The 23,737-nt window shown below is 39.5% G+C and overlaps 1 non-coding gene across 1 annotated transcript; it reads right to left on the bottom strand.

The window, feature by feature from the left end:
- Positions 1 to 22,979: 22,979 nt before the first annotated feature.
- trnam-cau (transfer RNA methionine (anticodon CAU)) lies at positions 22,980 to 23,052 on the bottom strand. Its single transcript has one exon. It is a non-coding gene; the product is annotated as a tRNA-Met (tRNA).
- Positions 23,053 to 23,737: the final 685 nt, after the last annotated feature.

Below are 23,737 nucleotides of genomic sequence, written 5' to 3'. Positions count from 1 at the left end.
GGCCCTGCAATGTTACAAACATGCACTGTCTGAGAGCTAATGAGAAATTTGTACAGAATATCTGTTCATGATAAAAAAAAAACAATGCAAATAGCAGTGCAAACTGTGAAATGCATACACTGGCTAACATAGAGGAAGTCCAGCTACTCTTGCCTGAAATGGTGCTGTGCTGTTTATATCTTGATGTAAAACACAACAATATATTAATAAAGTCATTGATAAATGTTATCCAGGGATAAAACAATGGCAGTTATTTTCACTATCAACTTTTTACTCAAATACTCTATAACCTTTTTATTGCCTTTGAAACATTTTATCCATGATTTATTTCCTGGGCTTCTTTTCTTCAAAGCAGTATTGCAGTGCTGTTTACTTTTCACTACAATCCAATTTATCGTCACACCAAAATCTCTAACAAATAGCATGATTCCAGAGTGTGAAGAGGTCTGGTATTGTCTTTGCATAACTATACAGTAGCAGAATTTATTATCTCCCAAATCAAGTGACTAACAAGAAACTCGTTACTCCGTTATCTTAGATTAGATTAAATTAGATTAGATTAGTCCATTCAGCCAAAGTGTCTAGGAATATGCCTGAGTGTGCTCAAGATAAAAATAGACCAAGACATTCATACACATACAGTACAGCATGTGCCTCCAACTTCCACACAGCAGTGTTGATGTGTTGCCCTTATTATCATCTGCCCACAAATATGGTAATCTACAAATAAATCAATACCTACCTTATACCAAACATATCACATATGCCGTAAAATCCTAAAATATGACAGCATTGTGTCAAGCTGTGCTATTAAGTGAGGCAGACACCATTATTCACTGCGGTTAATGCCTTTGCCAAGAGCAAAGCACTCTTGCCTAGTGCAAAAAACATTAACCTTGCCTACCGGGTCCTTAGATTTGAATATTCTCCTTGTCTCTTTCCAACTCTTCCAACCCAAGTTATCTGTTAATCTTCTCTTTCCGTCAACCCACAAGCGAGAAGGAACAAGAATATTATGACAGGTGTTTTCTAAACTGTAAAAATTATTAACTGAGGTGGAAATGTTCTCTGGTGAGGATGAGTGGCTGACTTAATCAGTAGAAATGAGTCTACATGTGGCTTGGTTTTGCACCAGCCAGGCTGCCACGCCAGCCGTGCTGTAGAGAGGCTGCAGAGAGACGAGCCTCTGCTGGGGAATCAGATCGAATGAGGCCTCCCACTGGCAGGAGCTCATTTTGTCTGGCTGGAATTACAACAACCCTGTGCTGCCACCTAAGAGAAGAAAATGTCAGACATGACAAACACACTGACAGAGATTATCAGCTGTCAATAAAACATCTCCGTTTCCATTTCCACTGGAATGCTTAAAGAAAAATAGTAAATTCAACAATGAGAATGTTGATATACCACTCATAGAGTAATTAAAGCTTTGGCTACATGTTCTTCATAAACATTTTATCTGAATACATTTAATCAGTACAGAATGCCTCATTACATAAAGGGATGGCACATATATTGCAAAAAAAAAGAAAAAAAAATGCTTCAAACATCCTTCCTCCCTTTGTTGGTGCAACACTGTGTGGATTAATTCCATCTAGGCACGCTCTACATGCATTCATAGCCACTGAAAGCAGTAGCTGCTTACATCTAAAATCCTGCCAGCAACATAAAAACACACCCACCCTTACTTTTCTGCTCCTGCACCAGCAGCCACCGGCATTATGTCTGACACCACTGTGATTTGCCAAATTCATTTGTTATAATGACTTTGTTGGAAAAGTGCTACGGTAACATATGTCTCAATCAGGGTGCGCACAGTAAGGAGATGGTAATATAAAGCAGAGTATTTCAGAGCACTTAAATTACAATGTCAGATGATTAGAGTCTTGTCGGTGTTGTGCACTGCAAGCAACGACATTGTACTCCAACTAGCGAGACGTGTTAGCTTGGACATTCCCACACACCGGGGAAGCAAGCTTGGCAGTCTACGATGCAAAGACCTAAATAACCGAGTGTCTACCAATCAAGAAATCAAGTATCACCTCCAAAAAAAGAATCTCTGTTTCACTGTCTCATGGTATGAATATGAGAAGAAAATATGTTAACACTGCTCCACACATTGATCATCAAATTGAGGAAGATAATACATCTTTGAGGATGAAATGTAACAAGAAATGTTGCATTATTGAACAACTTGCTTTTCAGGCACATTTTGATTTTGATATTTGTCTTAGCTTGTTGGCACATTTATCATTTCCCCACAGAGTTCTAAGGGGGGATTTGGACTGTTTTATGTACAATGAGATTATTCTAACCAAGTGACAAAAAAAATAAACATCTCAATTTGCACTGCCACTATCGGGCAAAAGAGTCACATGTTCAGCAGCAGGCATGCTAATCTCATATGTGGCACACGATTCTAATACTGATTATTATCAAAGTTAATACCTAATGCCATTAACACTGCTGCTTAATATGCCTTCAGGAATTACAAATCCTTTTCACCTCCTTCACATTCCTACCTTAAATGTAATAACATTATAACTAGTAAAGTCACTGGAAAGAAAAACATGTTTTATTCATCTCATACCTTATTGTACTATTTGGGGGGAGAAAAAATGCACCTAAACAAAGTTTGTATTATTACTGATCACAGCAATTTGCAATTGATTCAGTGTGAAATTGATAGAGTGGGTAAAACATGTAGTGATATGAAATCACAGTCTCTCATCATGATGGAGAAAGAAGCCCGTGGCCTCTAAGAGAGCTGTCTGGTGAACTGAATGTCATCTTGCTAATTCATTCAACACATTACTGATTCATCACATTTGCATACGTTTGTTGCATGTCTTGTTTTCAAACTCGTTTGTGCTGATGTTGTAACCTCACAGGCCATCTGCGTCTTACAAGACCTGTGTACAGACAATGTGCCTAGGAGATACAGATGGATAACAGGTTTGTTGTGTCAGTGTTTGAAATTATGAGTACTAATGAATACATTAGCATATGGATTAAATACAATAAATAAGGACCTAAGCCACCTAACAAACAACATAACAAAAGAGAGTCTGTTAAAGGATAAGGCTGTTGAAATCACAGCAAAAAAACAAAACTAAGGCTGAGTTAGTCCATCTCTTAATGCTTTCCTACTGTTTCTGTGGCACTCAGTCCAAAGCCCATTCTTTATTATCAAACACGTAAATCTTTAAACACAGGTCACAAATGTATAGATCCCTTTTATTAAAATACTACTCGATACTATCCTAAAACAGCTGGGAACTGTAGTTAATTCAAAGAGGAGTAAATAGTCATATGTGGGGGACTATTATACTACAGTGAGTATGTAGAATTGACACAAAATAAACTGCCCATGTTCATTGTAATGAAAAAACATGTCACTCTGTCACTGGCAACGCTGTGGCTCATTTAGGTTTTTCATACGTTGTTGGACGGCAGTGGAGCTCTATGGCACAGAGGAACAAGCATCACATTTGGCTACACAGAAAATACTTGTTAGTAGGATCAATTAAATGTTTGGTCTTTTCAGATTTGTTCTCCAAAAAAAGTACAGAAAAAACGGGGAAGAGTGCTATCATTATCTCTTAAAAATGATCTGGAGAGAATCAAAATAGAGCTGAAACAATCAGTCAGTTAATCGATTAGTGGATCAACAGAAAATGAGTGGCTATTTTGCTAATCATTTAAAAAAAATTCAAGCCAAAATTCTCTGGTTCCAGCTTCTCAAGAGTGAGGATGTGCTGTTTTTCCTCATCATCATGATAGTAATTTGAAAATCTTTGGGTTATGGAGTGTTGGTCAGATAAAAGAAGCTAATTGAATACATCACCTTGGGCTCTATAAAGGCTATTTTTCAGGACATGTTGTAGACAAAGTGATTAATTGTATAATTGAGAAAACAATTGGCTGATTTATAATGAAATTAAAACATTAATAACAGCCCCAAAACAAGACAAAACAAAAAAGGTTTTTGCAGATCAGGTGCAGCAATTTAACAAGTAAACTGTGTTTCAATTTTTATTTCAGTGAACAACTGAAAATCACTGCTGATTGGACATCTAGAAAATGGCTAAATGTGGCCCAGTATGATGGATGGGCTTTCATGTTTTTCTTATCATGACTGATTCTTACAGTACAATTATCGAGATTAAGAAAATACAGCAATAATCCGTTCAATAAAACACAACAGCAGCATTGCTATAAGCTTACACTACAATGTTGTCAATACAATCTGTTTTCAGCTGTATGTCTGAAGTGTTGTGCTGCTCAGTGATTAACGCATTAGTAAGCTACATGTATGTAAACATCTGACCAATAATTACTTGATCTGTTAATTCATTTCGTGACTGTGCCCATCTGTTTGTGTTGCTCCAAGCAAGTCAAATCTTGCACTGGGCCCATCATAACTAGAGGCCACCACGGCTGCTGTCTCATTCTGACATGCAGACTGAGAGTGCTTCACTTTCCGCCTCTGCTCCACCTGAAAAAAAAAGAAAAAAAGCCAATACCCCTCCCCCACCTTGGCCTCACTACGCTGAGTGCTGGTGTTAGTGGAATAAATCTAGGAGGCTGTTGGGTGCTGCTGACTTATCAGCTAAAGTCTATTCTTCTAACAGGAACAGAAGTGATGGCCCTATCGTTGACCGGATGAGTCTCAGAACAGCAGAAATAAAGTGTATTTTCTTGAACATTTTTCATTCTCCTGGGATGGTGTTATCCAGCAAATATTTTTTTTTAGTATTGTCACTTGCTTTGTTGCTGCAGCCAATTTTAAACTATGCCTATGCCTGTAACTAGGGTAAGTTCAGGTTGTTCAGACTACAGGCCTTACTGCAGCTGTCATATGCATCATAACACTTGGTATATTGTCATGTTTACAGCAGTTATGGTATAATCACATCTGTCATTTTCTCTAGCTGTTAATGCCTGCTATATATTTTCTTAGCCTTGTCTTTATCATCTCGTTTGGTTGGGCCAGTTGTAGGAGTGATGCTTTGAAACAAAACACTTTGAACTAGTTACATTTAGTGAGGGTTTTAAACAAGGTGTGTCAGCAATGCAGCCTCTCTTCGCTCTAGTCTCCTCTGTGAAAATAATTATAGGCCACTGCTGCAATGCACTGTAGTATAGGTCACAAAAAAAAAAGGAATGATGCAAACCATTTTGGTCTGTTTATTTCTTTAGCTACACCCTGTGTGGACTATACTTAGTGAGATGCCCAAGAGGAATGGAGAAATCATTATTTCTCTGAATGAAACCAAATTTAAATCATTTCTGTGCCTTCAATCTGATCATTCAAAGTACAACTGACAGCAGCCACAACATTTCATTTTCAAGGTAATAAATGTAGTCCGAGGCATCCTGGCAAAATCGCTGAAATACAACTGTCTGGAGCCACAGCATTTCATTTTCAGTGGAATCAAGTTAACAACATCCTTTCTGCACGAGAGATACAATCTGTGAAACATTCTATAACGTCTTGTTGAAAGATGGCTGCAAACATAGACTGGGAAAAAAACCCACATGTGTAAGCGAGGTCATACTAGTGGGTTACGCTGAAGTGTTTTCTCTCATCTGTGTGGAGATAAAGTGCTTCAGGAATGGATGGCTGCCAAAGGTGTTAGTGAAAAGGTGGAATGGATTTCAGCTATGGGGTATAGGATGTTATGACAACTGCAGGGACACTTCACATTTAATAAAGCTGACCAAACGTGTTTACTTGGTTGCTTAAACTTGTTTAACATGTTTAAATTCCAGATACTACATTTTAAGCAATTCTTCATTTTGGACAGTTCAATAGAACATTGTAATAGAACAATATAATTTGATTTTCTAAATCCTTTTAAAGAAAAGCTCCTTTGCTTCCTTTAATTTTAAAGCTGCATTAATCAATTTTTGGACACTAGGGGGCATAAAAACATGAACATGAAAAGCTGACTGATATATTGACTGAACCATACAGCAAATACTGTGTGCAGGCCATACAATTCTAAACAATGAGCTAAAAGCTAAAAAGCCCCTTTCATTTTACACAGAGAGTTGATTTAATGTTATTATAAAAAACATATTGATTAAGCTTTAGGGTGACATTAGGGTTTATGGCCAGAAAGTTCAAAGCCCAATAAAGGTATATGGATCAGAAATATAGTATATATAAAAAATCCATCCACCCATTCATTTTCCTCTCCCACTTATCCTGTGCAGGTTCATGGAGGGCTACAGTCTACCCAGCTCACTATATACTGAACATATTCCTGCTAATGTTTTACCAAACAAGCTTTTTTTCCCCTCTGACCAACAAAAGAGAACGCAGCAATCTAGGTCTCTTCATCATGAACTGTGAGAAAAGAGGTGGCCCAGTTGACCCTCTGACCTGAGCTTAACCCCTGCCATCCCCTCAGGGCTCCCAGATGGCACGATCATATTATTGAAACTCATCACGATTTTAGATGACCGGTCTCATTTTCTCTGCTCTGTGATGAAACGAGATTAAATTAAAAGGAAGGCTAAATTGAGAGCAATCAAACTGCCATCTGGAATTATGGTCAGACAGACAATCACTGTGAGGAAAAAAAACTTATAGACACATTTTAATTTACTATCAGGCAATATGCTATTGTATTATGTCTGAACAGTACAAAGAGATTACTTTTAATCAATCTCTTGTTTCTGATGAGAAATATAATATCAGCCATCCAGCCACGTTGCCCTATAGACTGATGATTACAGTCTTAGCTATTGACTTGTGACGGCCCTGTTTTGTTTGCTTTTGTTTATTGAATGGCTTTGAAATTGCCATGACTTTTGGTTTGAGTGGTTTAAAAGCATCAAACGACGGTGTAAAATCACACTTGCCTTTAATCATGACAATGGAAAGATGCATTTGTGTTTCAATATTACACATCTGTAAATTCTCAAAATGGGAGTTATGTTAAACCATGTTGAGCAGGTAGTGTCAATCAAGTAAACCTCGTTTTTCAGGGAATTGCATTTGTATTACCTCTCATGTTAAACAGTGTTAAACACTCTAACATTATAGAACGTAGAGTTTCATTTCATGTGCCTTCATTTTAGGTAAGGGTAGAGGAAGGTTGCTATCTTGTGCCAATATTGGGAAGAGGGAGAGCGACAGGGTAAAGAGACACCTTTCAAGTAATAATTCAATTCATATTCACATATTACCTTATGCTGCCACCATTATGATAATTGCATGGGCTAAATAATCTGCAAGGACCTCCATGTTCAAATGCACTCTGCCAAGGCTCTGTCTGGTCTCTGCAAAGGGATTAAGACAGGATGCCCTGGGTGGCAGACTGACTGAATGCGAGGGCGCTCTTAGTATTCGTGTCACTTGTCTAGCCCACCAATCTGCTCCAATGACTGCGTTCCTAAAAAGAGATCTTCGGGATCGGCCAATTGTAGGTTGAAGGGCATCGTTGCAATGTCAAAGCTGATTGGACTAAATGAAAACATGGCACAGTGAAGTATGCTAGCATGACTCAGGCAGCGAGGACAATCTTGATAATTGGTTACAATGATATGGACTAACATTCTCACTGCAAAACATTTTGGTTTTTGGAATCAGAAAACTGTGGAAATACATTTCCTCCACATGCAGTGCAAAAAAAAAAAGCAGGTGGCAGCCTGGGTTTACGTAGGTGAGTACACACAGCCAGCTGCAGTGGCAGAATAATGAGCTGCACAGACCCCATAAGCTGCCTTCTTACAATGGTTAAACAGATCACTGCTTTAGCAGAGGATTTGTGTGATTGGTGAAGTAGGTGAACATGCAGCTGTGGACCAACGTCGGACTGCCAGCAAACGAATTCTGAATGAACTCTTGACACTCATTTTGTTTGAAAGATGAATTATTAAATATTTAATTAAAAAGGTTCCACATCACAGTGATGCCCTTGTTACATTTTATGCTTCATCAGAGGAACTTGGCTCTTTCCAAATGTTAATAACATATTGAATGTGATTTCTTTCAGGTTCAGAAGCTGTAGAAAGTAGGCCAGGGAGTTGTGTTTTAATGATATAACACGAACATTTCGAATTTTCACAGCCAGCGATAAAAACTATTTCAGTTTGCAAATTGTACGAACCATTTAGGTTTCTGCCTTCCTGTGACCTATCACTGGTGTAGTGGTAATACCTCCAAAAGGCTGAAATACTGTCATTCATTGTTAGCGTTGAGAAAGACAACAGTGTTGCATTAAAAATGACACAATAGCAATGTAGCTTCAATGGCCAGTCTTGGCAGGTTGCCGCTCCCTGCAAAATGCAGAGTGCTCGAAGGGATTAGTTCACTGGAGTGTCCCCTGTTCAGTCACAGCTATTTGCCAATGAATTCCGGCCATTCTAGTTTGCAAATTGACTGAATAGAAGAAGTTGGAGGCAGTTCTCTCTGGAGCTTTGTGTTCACATTGGGGTGACAGGATACTGACAACAGATGGCACCATACGTGGTGCAGTCTTTTGTTCTTTTGTTTAAGATTGCTGCCCACCAATGTGCCACTGTCTCTCATTGGAAATCCGTTCTCCGGATTCTGCGCCACGTTTATCAGTATGTTAGTAGGCATTAACACGTCTCTAATGTGCAATCCTGAGTCTATGTATGTATAGTTGCATATCCCTATGCTGACGCACAGTTGGAATGCAGATTGGTGTCAACGGTTTCACAAAATGTGCACAAATTCTGAAATGTGTGCAGAAATGTGTGAACCTAAATAACGTTATGTTTACATTCATGCTGTATAATTATAGTGACATAAATTGTGTTGTAAAAAGGTAGTTGATGGTTAAATTTTGGAAAGTAAAGCAGCTTTGGCTTGGTGTAGCTCGTCTGCTCCGGTCCGAATCAGCTGATGAGTTTACTTGGAGCAAAATGCATCCCTGCAAACCACGTGAGAACTCTGCTTATCGGTCAGATGTGTCTGGGGCGGGAGCAAGAAAGTAATTACAGGAAGGAGGGTCCTGTGTTCTGGACTAGCGCATATTTCTGTGAGAGAAACATTGCTATGCAATTTAACTTGGAGCAACAGCACAGTTGGCATTTGCCCATAACTGTGGAAATTATCTGAGCAAAATACCAGGCAAAACCACACCAGCAGAATGCCGAAGGCACTTTGAGGAAACATCTTGATACTTAATACTATATGTTGTACATGCTAAAAATCAACATGTTAAAGACATGTTCGGTGATCTGTTAACGGTCTTTTCTCGGCATCACACTTGCAGAGTACACCTGGTAGTTGGGTCGGATCGAAGGCGGATCACATTCCCACCACGAACGAACCGCTCCAGAGTTCGTTTGGGATCGGACTGAGACCACCTTCTCTCAAGGGTCTCAGCGCTGTTGGTTTTGTCTACACCCAAGTGCATTACTGTGTTCACACCTGCCAAACAAACCGCACCAAGTGGGTAAACGCTCCAGGGTTCGATTCAACCAAACTAAACAAGGCAGGTGTGAAAACGCCTACTGTCAAGATTTGTAAAGTCATTCTTTTGGCTTTAAAAAAAATATATATATATATTCTAGCAGTCTTAGTAAAAGCCACAAACATATCAAATCAATACACCCAAACAGCTATAACGAGACAAAAAAAGAAGATGTACCTGGAAGCCATTGAATACTATGCCTATACCTTTCTTCCAATCATAGATTATTTTGCCGACTTTTCTCCCAATCCACGTTTTAAAAAAAGTCGTGAGAAAGCTGCAAGTACCAAATTTAACCCATACATGTCATATGCCATATGCCTCTTTTGAACTATACCGTTGCTGAAGGAAGCATCTTGTTTGACTTGACCAAATGTCACAGCAATGGGTGTTAACTAATGACAGCTTTATTTCAGAGAGAAAAATGTAGAAATCATAGAAACAAACAGAAGCAAGATGCTCCTCCTGACTTGCCTTAGCTGACACGGTACTCCTGACTGTAATCATTAATATGTAATGGTGAGCTGAATTTCTTTGAAATTTTAAAAATGGATGTTACTGTTCTGATGCAACAGTGATGGATTATAAGGGCTGAGATGTCTAAATGGGTTCAGATCAGTATCCATTCTGAGGCCAGGCTCCAGCACTCGTTATCATGTTTGGAGTCTTAAAAAATGCCCAAGATGAAAGCTGTATGGAAATGCAGCTTCTGTATAGTTAATGGGCTTCACCATATGAATTGGCCTATATAGTCTAAGAAGCATCCAATCATCTAGTTAGGCTTCCATAAAGAGCATGCAGTGTGCACCTGTGAAACTGTAAGTAGGCTGTTAAAGCATCAAATATTGCACTGAAAAATTACAATGCAGTAAGAAAATTTAGTTTGCCATTATGTTTTGTCAAAGAGCATAAATACATTTTGGTTCTTTACTGTGCAGTGAAATCAGGACTATGACAGAGATGGAACTGATAATTACCAACTTTGGCTGTGAAACGAACACACATACAGAGGATCACATTTAATCCTGCAATAGCTACACAAACACTCAGACATGCACAGTGTCTGTGCATACTGTAGACGCTTGCATATCTTGGTCAAGGATTAAATGCAAGCTAAACCCTTCTTTCCCAAATTGCTGAACTGACTTGAATAAAGTGATAACGATGTGATACTTCTATTGATCCCCGCAGTGAAACTCTCTTTTCACTTTGCTCCCTCCAGGGAGGTCAGGGTGTAGGGGTCATCTTCACATAGAGCGCCCCCGGAGCTGTGCAGCGAGTCAGTGGGGAATCAGTGACTTGCTCAAGGGCAGGACAAGAACGGCGTACATTACAAGCTCTTTCCTGTGTGGCTACAATGGGAAGATCTTAAATCTCTCCTACTTAGAATATCTTCAAAAGACATTCCCAACATAAGACACAAAGCTTCTAGGAGTAGAGGGTGGATTTTTATTTGAAGTGAATATTAGGAGAGCGCCATTAGGTTGTCCTACTTCCAAGGCAATCTATTCACCTAGTCTTCTATATAGAACAAAAAGAACAATGGCCACTCCTCAACTCCCTTAGTATATCCCTGCCATGTTGTATGGGTATCTGGTGCCACTTGTGCTAATTAGTATGTCAATTTGGAAAAAAGCGCAATGTCCTGAGCAATGTTCCGCGTTGTAAATGTGTTGTCATCTGACCGTCAAATTTGTAGGACGCTATAAATTCCTTTCATAAAGCGACTAGTCCGTCCAACTGCAACGATTCACAGCTAGGAAATTAAATTCCCCTCGACCAGATTACTATAATTATCTACCTCACGATGAAGGGTGAGCAGAGGATTAAGGTCTGTTTAAAAATAACCACCATCAAATATATTTGGACTCAATAAATGAAAGCTGTGCAGCAGACATTTTCTCAGTGGTGTGATTTTGATTTCTCTCCCCTCCCTCCTCTTTTCTTTTCTCTCTGTTAATCTGCTTTGATAATTCAGCAGCGAATGCATGCCGCTCGGTGGGAGATCGTCTTAAAGTCAGACAGAAATCAAAGGAGGGGAAATGCAATTATTCAAGTGGCAGTCAACAATTTTGGAAAAGATGGATCTATGATGTACACGCAGTCTCTCATAAAGGCTCAGATCCACCAAGAGCTTCACAAATCATTGCCATGAGCCACATTATCGCGTTCTGCTTGTGCAAGGTCATTTGGTAGGCCTGGGGTTTGTTGCAGAAAACATTATGTGCCTTTTTTAAATTTTTTTACTTTGTATTGTACTCTGATGATGGTGATCATTACCTCTTATTTTGATGGCGGTGGAAGGAGTGTTATTACGTTTTATTATCTACCAAGCCAGCTGCTGAACAGTCTAGCTGTGGTTGTGCTGGGTAAGGGATTGTGTTAGTTTTCCCACTGCTGATGGGTGATTGATTGTGTGTAGCCAGTGTTGACAGTCTACAGTAGGTAGTCCATCTTGTTTTTCTTTCATTATTTGTACATGGTGAGAAGTCTCAGCTGGCATGCTAATAAGCCGTTAAGGATTGGTGCCGTGCCAAAATTTGTACCCCCCCCAAAAAATGTTTTCCCCATTGGTTTGTCCTTGTTTGTCCTCTGCGTTTGTTTTTCTACTTTGTGTATTGTTTTTTTTTTTTGACAACTTAAGTAATGTGTTGTATAAGCTGCCATAATAAATCACAAACTTATGTGATATCTGTTCAGTGTACAGTGTGACATTCAGTAGGCCACTTCCATTCTTTGAAATCCTAATAAATGTTTTAATAAGGCTGAACATTTCAAAAGAGGGCAATAAAGTAAATACTAAATATTTTCTTTCTGATGTAATTATTGCTCAACACAAATATTTTATGGGGAAAATAACTTTTACCACAACTCCTGCAACAGCTGCTCAGAGTCTGTCAAATGCAACGTGAGATATTCTTGCTAACTTCTTTAAATTTTGCATGCCTTCGCAATACTTTGTGAGGTTTTGTGATGTATTATATAGTCATCAAGTTAACACACATAACTCTGGGCCGGCTACTCAGCATGGTGATGACGATGATGATGATGTGTGAGTTCTATTGTGTATGAAATGAAGACACACATTTTATCTTTGACGTTCATTTTGTCTTTGTGAATCACGCTGCAGTTGTTAATCTGCATGAATCCAATGCTCTACGGTCCACACATCATGTCACAGTGCATGTGTCTTTTAACCTGTTAACCTTGGGCTTTAATCCCAAATTAACACTACCCTGGGTTATCTTTACATGTGTGACACTGTTTATATTTAATCCTGGTTAGCCTGAGGCGGAGCTGTCCAGTCGCTGTGGCGCTGCTTATTGTTCATCTGAGGAAGCTTGTTTTTCTCCCCTTTCAGGTTTAATTGTTTGAGTCAAGCATGTAGCTTGCTTGACACCCAGCCATGTATTGTATTTGTTCACAAATATAAATGTATTTTGTTGGCTAAAGTCAGTCAGATATAATTCTAAGTTGCATGAGATGCAAATTCCTTGTTTTATAAATGGATTATGCCTTTTCAAACTGATACTAGTTGAAAAGAACTTGATAAACATTATGTTTATGGCTGTTTAATCCTAAACATATAGCAAGGGAAGGCAGTTATTCCTTAAGTGGTAGCTTCTTCGATGGTTAAAACAAATATTTTGTTAAACAATCTTTCCTCTACTGAAAGAGATAAGTTACAGTTTGGTTACAGTTCTTCTTTATTTCAAGCCATCTTTGGAACTGCACTGACATATTATCACAAAACAGCTGTTCATACATACATTCAGCCGATATGGGGCAACCCTAGCATTTATTTGGAGTTGTGTTTCTGGACACCTGATGAATGTCCAATATTCTCACTCCCTTTAGCTCTGGCTTTTGAAAGAAAATATTTGGCTCATTAGCTGCTAAATGCTCCACAATGTTCACCAGCTAGCTGCTAACTGTCTGTCTGCTGTTTGGTGCTGGGCAGGTGGTCTGCAGTGGGTTTTCGGGAGCTATTTTGCTGAAAACAGCTGCCAGCTATGGTAGCTGTAGCTGTGGTAAACTAGAAGAGAGCAGTTAGAATGAACTAAGACAATAAAATTGTGGGACGGAGAAACCAAAACAATGATCTGAAAGATACTGAAATGTTCTGTAGAGCTGAGAGGAACTCGGATGATAATTCTCTGGGAGTTCATCAACAAGTGACACCTTTAACGTTACACATAGTCATAATGTAAAAATATAGTTTATAGCAGCTTTAAATAATTGATAAAACTTGTATCAATTATAGTTACACTGTTAGCAAATGCATCCATCCATTTTCTATATCACTTGTTGTGTTCAGCCTATCCCATCATGCACTGGGTGAGAACCACCATGGGCAGGTCGCCAGTCTATCACAGTGCTAACACATATAGACAGACACACACGTTCACACCTGCAGGCACTTGAGAGTCTCCACTACACCTAACCTGCATGTCTTTGGAGCGTGGGAGGAAACTGGAGCACATGGAAGAAATCGATGCCGACACATTGATAATATGGGAAGAAAATCCATATAGAACCTGTGTCTGGAGTTCTCCATGTTCTCCCCAGCTGGTTAGCAGGATAAAACACATAATCTCCTGCTTGTATAATTCAGTATTACATATATTTTCCTTTATTTGTACATGTATATTTGTGCATTTCAAAAAAAAAACAAATCTCCTTTTGAAGTTATGCACACTGAGCATATAGAGTACATAGTCTTCTCTGTCTCTCTCTGCATGTCTGCCGCTCCACTGCACCTTAATCCTCCAGCTTTTTCACTCTCTTTCCTCGAAGCACCTTTCTCCTTCTCCCTCACTCCCCCGAGAACCACTATCTGTCTCCCTCTATCCCGGAGCCTTTCTCTGTCTCAGTCTCATTCTCTACTCTCATCACTAAATAATTCCTTACAGAGGGAAATCTAATCAAATCTCAGTGAGAGTGAGAAAAGCAGAGGTGGGAAGAAATTGTGTGTGTGAATCTTGGAGAGGGGGCTAAAAAAAGACAGAATCAGAAAGCAACATTGGCAATGTGTGAGGGGGTTCTAGAGTGAGAGAATTGCAAGTGCATTAGCAGTCAGAGCACTTAGTGTGAGGAATCCATTCATTATTCATTAGCTAATTCACCATGTATAGTAATTAAAATCAGGGCCTGCTCCAAAATGGAAAGAGCTATGATAGACTGGTTTTCTATGTACAATATTTAAGAGGTCTGTTTTTCAGTACTCATGTTTCACGGTTTTATAAATCATGTTTATGTGTTTAAAGTGTGCAACTTGCTGTCAGGACTCTTCTAGTGCACATCGGGTGAGATCTTTCTGATACGAAAGTAGTAATATAAAATAGTAATATGCAAATGTCACACACACGGTGTATAAATAACAAAGACACTGTTGCCTCTTTGTTATGCAGTATATGAGAGGAAATCTCATTTCAACTGTTTTATTGCATTTGATTTATTTAATTCAGACAGCATGTGCATAAAACGTTTGCCATGCGCAAAGATACTGTATGTCATGCACCATTTAAAAAAACAAATATGCTTATTTGATCCTAAAAACAGTACGAGACCAAATAATGTTCAATTAAGTGCAAACTAAAATAGGGCGTGCTGATCACCCCCCTGTTCAGTCAGTGGGTAAAAAAAGAGGTTCTTGTTTGAACTATATTTGAACAACAAAGTTGCTTGTTTTGGCCTTGTTCTGACAGCAGTGGTGAAGGTGGGAGTCAAAATAATCCTACAGTATGTGTGTGTGTGTGTGTGTGTGTGTCTGTGATGTGCCTGTTTATTCCAACCAATAGACTAATTGTCTCTCTGTCAGGTGGTTCAGATCAATGGCTATAACCTCCAGCTTCTTCTTTTTTTAATCATCTGTTGAGTACAGTTAAAAATCTTACACTGGGTAGCCTGTGTGCGTGTGTGTGTGTGTGTGTGTGTGTGTGTGTGTGTGTGTGTGTGTGAGAGAGAGAGAGGGAGAGAGACAGATATTATTCAGGCTCCTCATTTGTGAAACAAGATAATAATATGCGAATAATGTATGCGAATCAATTCAGAATCCTACCAGAATACAGATGTAACAAGCCTCATTAAGACAGTAAAATCATTTGAACCATCTGCACATATGTATGTTAATCTATAACATAATGGCCTTTTAACGCAAAACCAGTCGACAATAAAGTCAATAACAGCCTCTGATTACCAACTTAGAGCACATAAAAACCTAAAGTAACAATGAACAGTGTCTATTGTACTCCATTGACAATTTATACCATGAAAGAGTGATTCCACATATATCCAGGTCATGAAAACGTTTGCATTTGCTGTTCTAAGCACGCATGTCTTGTAGGTCTTGTAGAAATGAAAATTACTGTTCAGCACAGAAAATGATGCTTGTGCTTTTCCCGGAGCAACAACAGCAGCTTGTTTGGAACAAACAGACGAGAACCTGGGCAGTTAGCATGAGAACCAGCAGCCACGCGACTTAACAATCATAAAAAAGGATGCCACCTACAGACAATCAAATTACACAAACACAAAATGCAGGGATGAGGATACACATGGAAATAACTGTCTGCAGATCGAGATTGGTACCGTCTTCCAAAGATGAAAAGCACTTAAGGATGAAGGGGGACAGTGAGGAAGAAAACAGAATGGTCCCCTTTTTTTGGGCAAAGCAATGATCATTTATCACCAAAGCTGAAAAAAAAAAAAAAAGAATCTCATCACATATAGACGCACCAAGTGTCTCCTTAACAGCAGTGAGTGACTGTTGTGTCAACAGAAAGCTGTATTTTACAGCATTACGTCTTCTGTCTCTTTTGCTCATTTAGCATAACAGAGATGCTGTGCAAACAATAGGAACAAGTGACAGCAGTTCATGGCAGCATCATGCAGACTGTTTACTATTACAGCGATGACAGGTGTCACATGTTTCTTAACTCCCGAACAGTTTCCAACCTTCACTCATCAATGTAATCGCCGCCACCACTCGACCTGAGGAGCAGCAGCACATGACCTGAAGAGTTTTATTTGTTTGTTCTGGGTGTGTGTGTGTGTGTGTGTGTGTACCTGCACATTTTCCAAAATGGAAAATTTTGTTCTTTACAAATTGTTCTGGAGTGAAGATCTGTCTGTCAGAGAGCGTCTTCATCTTGTGTCTGATGACATGATAATAGAGAAGGTCAAGACAAAATCAAACAAGAGGGAAGGATCTCTGCTGGCAACTTGTTACAAATCTGATGATCAGAGCCTTCTAGTGACATGATACAGCATTTCCAGTGAGTTAAACTCAACAATGTCATCACTGTTCATTGCTCCTCATGTTTCAACACTTTTGCTGGGAAAAAAGCTGCACATTATGTAGTTTAATAGCCCTCCACGATGCTGTTGACAACCCAACCAACTGCAGCTAACATTATGTGAGCATGGACAACAACTGCTTTGACGTGTTCAAACTATAAATTATTTAACATTTGCAGAATTGTTTCTCTTTCACCACCAGAACTGCAGAACTGATTTATGGAAATTGCTGAAAAGCAAACACATTCTTGCTTTTTATAAACAGATTTGTACCAATTTGAACCCTTTGAATGTTTTCTTATGTAATGTATGGTACTGGGCTTATATTAGCATCAACAAATGAATGGAATCCTGTGCAGCCATGTGTAGTTCTGAAGCTAGCATTCTGCATCTTAGGGCGCACAAATATGTTTTCAGCCAAAGCCAGTTGCAAAAAGTCTTACCTTCATACATAACGGTATGCACAAGGGCCGCAACTAACATTAATTCATCTGCTGATTTATTTTTTTGGATTAATTGATTAATTGTTTGGTCTATATGATGTCAGGAAGTAGTGCAACAGTTTCTCTATTAATTCATTCTTAATTTTCTTGTTTTGTTCGACCAACCCTTCACAACTCGAAGATGTTCAGTTTACTATCATAAGACAATAAGACATAAGACAAAAGCAACAAAATCCTCACATTTAAGTGGCTGGAACAAGGAAATGTTTGGCATTTTTCTTAAAAATATGATCATTCAATCAGCAAATTATTTTTCTGTATCATTTCAGCTCTAGTTGGCGCCGTCTACAGGAACCTCTGAATAAAGAATTCCAGCTTTTGATTTCATAATTAAACATTTATTTCTACATGGCACGTTGCACGTGTAGATTTCGTGTACGTGACTCCTTGTTGTATGCGACAGAGCTCACTCCATAAAAGAGCAGGAACAAATTATTTACCGAGCGTTTTAAAACAACAGCCAATAATGGTTCCGTTTGGTAGCAGTTCATGTTCCATGTTCACGCACGCTTTTATCCTCCACATTCATTCTGAAGAGTGACTTGTTTCTTCAATTAACATATCCGGTCTTGTGTCACAATTTTAAGTGGATGAAAGAGACTAGCGGATGAGTGAAAGGAAGATAGAGGGAAAGCGACAGATGTTGGCTGAAGTCACTGTTGCTCCTCTCTCTGCCCTGGTGTAAAAGTGGGTGTTCATCCCCTGAATACAGATGGCATTACACAAGCAATCCTCTAAACGGCTGAGACACGCTAACATGCTGGTGTCTGGGATGGCCTGCGTCTATCTCCAGCGCCTTTGCAATGCCAAACACCTTTGTTAATCTCACAGCCAAGAGTCTTAGTTTAGGATGCGGTTCGGAGGCCATTTCATATGACCTTTTACTTACTCTTAGTTCTCCAGTAAATGTGTTGCACTGTTTTTTCTATTTCCTGTGATGCCAGTGAGAGGAGGAGACAAGCAGCAAGTTGTGTAGAAAATTGGAGCAACTCTTTGAAGCTGCCTGACAGTAGTCTCCACTGAAGAATCAATGCGTAATGGAAAATATTGCTTGAATGCACAATCATCTTAATAGAATGGAGTTTTGGTGTGGTGTCTCTCCTCTGGTCCCCTCCCTCGTGCCTTGGTGGTAGATTGGCCTGAACTTATGATAATTAACCTTGAACACCGTGGGGGGAAAGCGGAGGAAGGAGCCCACACGATTTTCAATAATTAAATTATCCTTCCTGTTGCACATCTCGAAGTCCACTGCCACGTTCTCTGCCTCCCCAGTTGCTGATGGATCAGGCCTTTGTTGTGCAAATTGCTATTCATCATATCTTACCTCACAATTCACAGAGCTGTACAGAGAGCAGCACATGCAGCGACTTTATAATTCATGAATTTGACATGCTAAGTGAGGTGTTATCCATTGTTCCACAACGTTATCCAGCAAAGGCAGCTGCACAGGAAACTTACATGTTCCTATGATTATATCTGTGTAACTTGACATGAGAACTACGTGGTACCTGTAAAAATATATATATTCCCGCCCAATTCCTTTTATATTAAGATTTTGTTTAATATACTTCTTTTTTATTGCACTCGCCAATAGGTGGCAGAGTAAGCTGTCTGTGGCGCATTACTGCATAGAGGAAGACCAGTTGTCGTCGATGGCCTCAGTGTACGCCCGGTGCTGCTGTACCGACAGCTTGGATGTTTTGCCAAGTCTTGCTGGTAAAATAAGAAAAGCAAATGTTTTTTCTACACCACTAATGCCGTCGCAGTCTGAATGGTGTTCTAACTGCAATAGATGTGTGAAACAAAATCAATTGAGCTTCAGTTGCATTTGCAACTTATACAGTATGTATGAATTGGAGTGGGGGGGAAAAAAACAACCTCTTGTTATTGAGAGCAACAGAGCCAGTGTTTGGATCTAGCTATACAAAGCCAGATTACATTTTGCAGTCTCAGTTTTTGCTGCAAGATTAAAGCCTGAAAAACACCAACTGAGACCAACTCAACTCAAACAAATACAAGACGGACGTTCAGAGGAGAGAACAGACTGGAGCACACTTTAATGGTTAACGTCTTTCTATCAAACGTCTGTCTATCTGTATCCTTGCTTTTTTTTAGCAAAGAGCAACGTGGAAAACATTTAGGTAGCAACTTCCCATTTTCACTAAGTGCTGCTGCTGCTGATTAAAATGAAATACACCACCTACAGCAGATTATATCACCAGTAACTAATAAACATTAATGCAGTACAGTCACAGTAAACTGTTAGCTGGTTAATGTGCCTCAGCAAGATGGTGTCAGTACTCAGCTGAAGATTGTGAGGGGAACAACAGGGTGGTGCCTCCTGTCTAGAGAAATGATATGTCTCCCGTCATGTCAATTTCTGGAGAATTTCCTTCTGAATATCACTTCAACATTTTAAGCTTCTCGACTTTTAATTATGAATCAGGACATCCAGTCTGATAAAGTAGCTCCTGGAAAATAAGGTGTAAGTAAGTAAGCTACACTTGTTATATCAACATGTCAAATACATATTTAATCAACATTTCACATCCTCCTGCTACTCATCTCATTTTCAGGTTGTAGCTACAGGTTGTGGATCCAGATTCAATAGAATTGATCAAACCCAGACCCTACTCTTCAAAGTCCCAAACTTTTTGTGAACCACTATTTTATAGTAGGTCTTAGAGATCTAGAGTAAAGTTAAACTTTACAAATGTCAGTGGGGAAATTCCCCCTTTGATTTATCTTAACAATTTAAAATCAGTGGCCTGTCGAGTGCCAAGGGGCAACATGCAGTTCAGAGTTTAGTGCCTTTGTTAAGGGCAAAGGGAGTATTTGTAACATGATCTTTGGTTTGGGAGGAAACCTGTGTGAACACAATGACAACATGCAAAATAAAAACAGTAAGGACCAGGGCCAAGGTTCAATCCTAGGACCATGTTCTTTTGAGGTGACAGGCTGAGGCTTTTTTTCCACCTCAGACTGATCCAGAAACAGATTCTGATGGATAATTTCAGAGCTCCACGACTGCGGCTGCAATCTTTTTTAATTTTGAAAAACAGAAGCACAGAGCAATGACAGCCCAGTGAGTGGTATGTTCATTCCCTCGGGTTGCGAAGTGTGTTCGCTCGGCCAGGTGTAGGAAGGACTCATGTCGACGTCTGAGTGAAGCAGAGAGCTGCCAATCATTCACTGAACAACCCACTTGACAAAACACTCGTCTCAAGGTAATGCCTATTGATCACCATGAGGGAGACAAAATTGTGGGCCATGCTGGCATAGATCCACTGTGAGGAAAACAAACTATTACAGTACATCAACACATAAAACGGTTGAGATGGCTGACTCAAAGTTCCTGTTGTGACAGTGATACTATTTCTGCTTCTTTTATCGCTTGTATCATGTTTGAGAAGGAGAATCTTGAAGAACTGAAAAGACGGATGGTGCATTTTGCGAGGTAGAACCTTCTCTGAGGTAAATTAGTACTTAAGGTATGAAATTTAGTACTTAAGGTATGAAATTATATTGAGTACCTCCACAATATAATTTCTGGAGGGCCATTACCAAATAAGTTATGATAGGAATTTTATATTTTGGTCAGTGGCCGCATCTGATCTGTTTGGTTTACAGTCGGTTTTAGACAAAGGGTCTGTTCACATAGAGTTCAGTCACACAAAGTCATTGACTTGTGATTGTGACCTTCAGTTAGGGATCAACACTCTGATCACCTCATGGACTATAAATCCACACCATTACAGTAATTGACCAACCACATTGTAATCGCAAAAATGACTGTAGATTCCCATTTGGCTAATGTAAATGAGGTGCTTTTTAATTTCATTGTTAACTGAAGTCAAAAGTAATTTCAGCACTGAGCAGACTGGGTTTACTGTGGCTGACAGTGACAGCATTCGGTTGGTTGTTTTATATATGGCATGTACAAGTTTTTCTTATTGACCTCAGTTCAGAATATCAGCTGCGATATTATTTACACTGTGCACCTTCTCTTATCAGTACATCATTCATTTCATTGTTACTGCTCTCCACCATTGTCTACATTTAAAAAAAATCACAGCAGGTTTGAAGGTTAACGAGGTTTTCTTTCAATCGACACACTGTTTACACACACGCAAACACCCATACACAGGCACACACACACAGTCAGTTACACATGTACAGGTGTCTCACGGGGGCCTCCTTGCAGTGCTGCACTTTCCTCTGGATATGCTCAAACAGAATATATGAGCTTGAGGGCTTGGAGGAGGGCCAGGCTCGTCTCCTCGATTTTGGGTCATAAATGCGGCCCCTGCCCAAGGACTGTAGAGCTTTTTAAAACAGGGCTCAGCTTGATTGGACACACTTCTGTTGCTCCGTCCGACTGCTAGCAAGCCAGCTGATCAGAGAGGCAGAACAAAGCCGGTCTCTTACAAGCCAGTCGGCTCTCAACCTCTCGTACAGTAAACAGGATATGTTTTTTAAAAAAAAAGGTCGTCTTCGCTTCACCACTGCTTGTACATGGTGGAAAGTGCTGTGAGGACAGCAGCCCAGAATTATGTACCCCAAAAAAAGAAATCTGTGGGATATATTAAGCTTCAGCAGCTCATTTCAACAGGGAACACAGCATCAGGATCAGCGATGGGAAGAAACAAAATTGAAATTCGTGCATTGGGCCAGGAAGAGGTGGAAGAGTTTCAAGTGAAAGTTAAGTTTATGAGTCCCTATGCATTCTGCATACGGCCTCGCTCACTCTGGTGTTTTGAACGTCTAATTTGTTCATGAATAATACAACGTGAACCATTTGGCTCATGAATATGAAATAGATGGAACCACAGGCTCTCCCCATAATCAACAGTCGACACACACAGTCCGTCGTCAGCTCTCTAGCTCTGCAGCAACCTTTCCTCTAGTGCATTTAGCCAATCACAGCCGATCATAGCCTTAGCAGAATGTTAGTGTTGGTACAAACTGTCCGTGAATAATGTGTGAATACAGCGTCTTTCGTCGCCAAGGATATTTTAGTGGATCACAAGCGCTCTCCCTCTCCTTCTGTCTCTCTTTTCCACTCTGTCTCTCTCATCTTCATGCACAGACAAACGGTATTTACAGTGTGACAGCCCTAATTCCCTAGAACACCAACTTTCTCTAATATGGAGCAAAAAATATGATTGTAATGTTTTATTTACTGCTGTTGGATAAACACTGTGCTCGCTGTAGAAACAACAGTGAAACATGATGTGGAGCCGAACAGATAATGCACCAGCAATCTCTGCCCATCCGTTTACCCCGCCTTAAGCCGCATGGCCCTGCTCCAACATGGCCATATGCCCCTTAGCCTAGCTGCTCTACTATATTGAATTACTCATGATACATAGTCTACATATCATCACTACCCAAGGATGAGAAAACATGACTGGGGGATACTGGTGGACAAGATATTGATGCTTGTGTGCCTCAAGTCATAGTTTCAGTGAAATGAGATTTCAATTGCAATCATTTTTAAGGCTCCGTTACTGTCATTATCAGTTTGTCTGTTTTGATTGTGAAAAAATGGCCATCACAATTTCCAGAACCCAAAGTGAAATTTTCAAGTTGCTTATTTTGTCCGACCAACATTTTAAGGGGTTCATGGGTTTGCTTAATGGTCATTTTACAACACAAGGTTGTATAATGAATCAGAAATACTTTATTGATCCCCGGGGGGAACTTGTACGGAAAACAATGCCTCGTGTGAGGCTCGAACTCGCGACCTACAGATTATGAGACTGATGCGCTGCCTACTGCGCCAACGAGGCCCAATGAATTATGTTTGTAGTCCCTGTATGCTACACACACACACAAACAACCCAAAGTTCGCACATTTAAAAAGTTGACACCAGAGAATATTTGCTTTTTTCTCTTGAAACATGACTGACAGGATGAATTGGTTATCACTTATAGTTGTCAGTTTTGTTTTGGTCGATAATTGAATAATTATTTTAGCATCAATTTGTTTTACAGTAAAATGAGATCTGTTGAGTTTATGAACTGACAGAAAATTAATTGATGACTTTTCAGTCATTTCTTAAGCAAAAATGCCAAACATTTTATGGTTTCGGCTTCTTAAATATGAGGATTTGATGGTTTCCTTTGTCTCATATGATGGCAAAACTGAATATCTATAGGTTTTGGACTGTTAGTTGGACACAACAAGCAATTTGAAGACGTCACCTTGTGCTGCAGGAAAGTGGATCAAACGATTAATTGATTTATCGAAAAAATAATTGACAAATTGATTGACTGAAAATAATTCTTTGTTTCAGCCCTGGTTGTGTTATCATCTGTTGAAAATAGATTCTGAAAACATCAAGCTACTTAAATGTTTTAGTTCATTTGAGAAGGTACATGCTCCTCTTTGGGTTGGGACAAACTCTTTCACTTTCAAAAGCATTTTCCCGCCCATTATGTTGACACAACAAGCTAAAACAAGGCTCTTTTCTT

The sequence above is a fragment of the Enoplosus armatus genome, chromosome 1 (genome assembly GCF_043641665.1).
Source record: "Enoplosus armatus isolate fEnoArm2 chromosome 1, fEnoArm2.hap1, whole genome shotgun sequence".
Lineage (NCBI taxonomy): Eukaryota > Metazoa > Chordata > Actinopteri > Centrarchiformes > Enoplosidae > Enoplosus > Enoplosus armatus.
The sequence above is the reverse complement of the archived record's forward strand: the minus strand, read 5'-3'. Positions and strand labels throughout refer to the sequence as shown.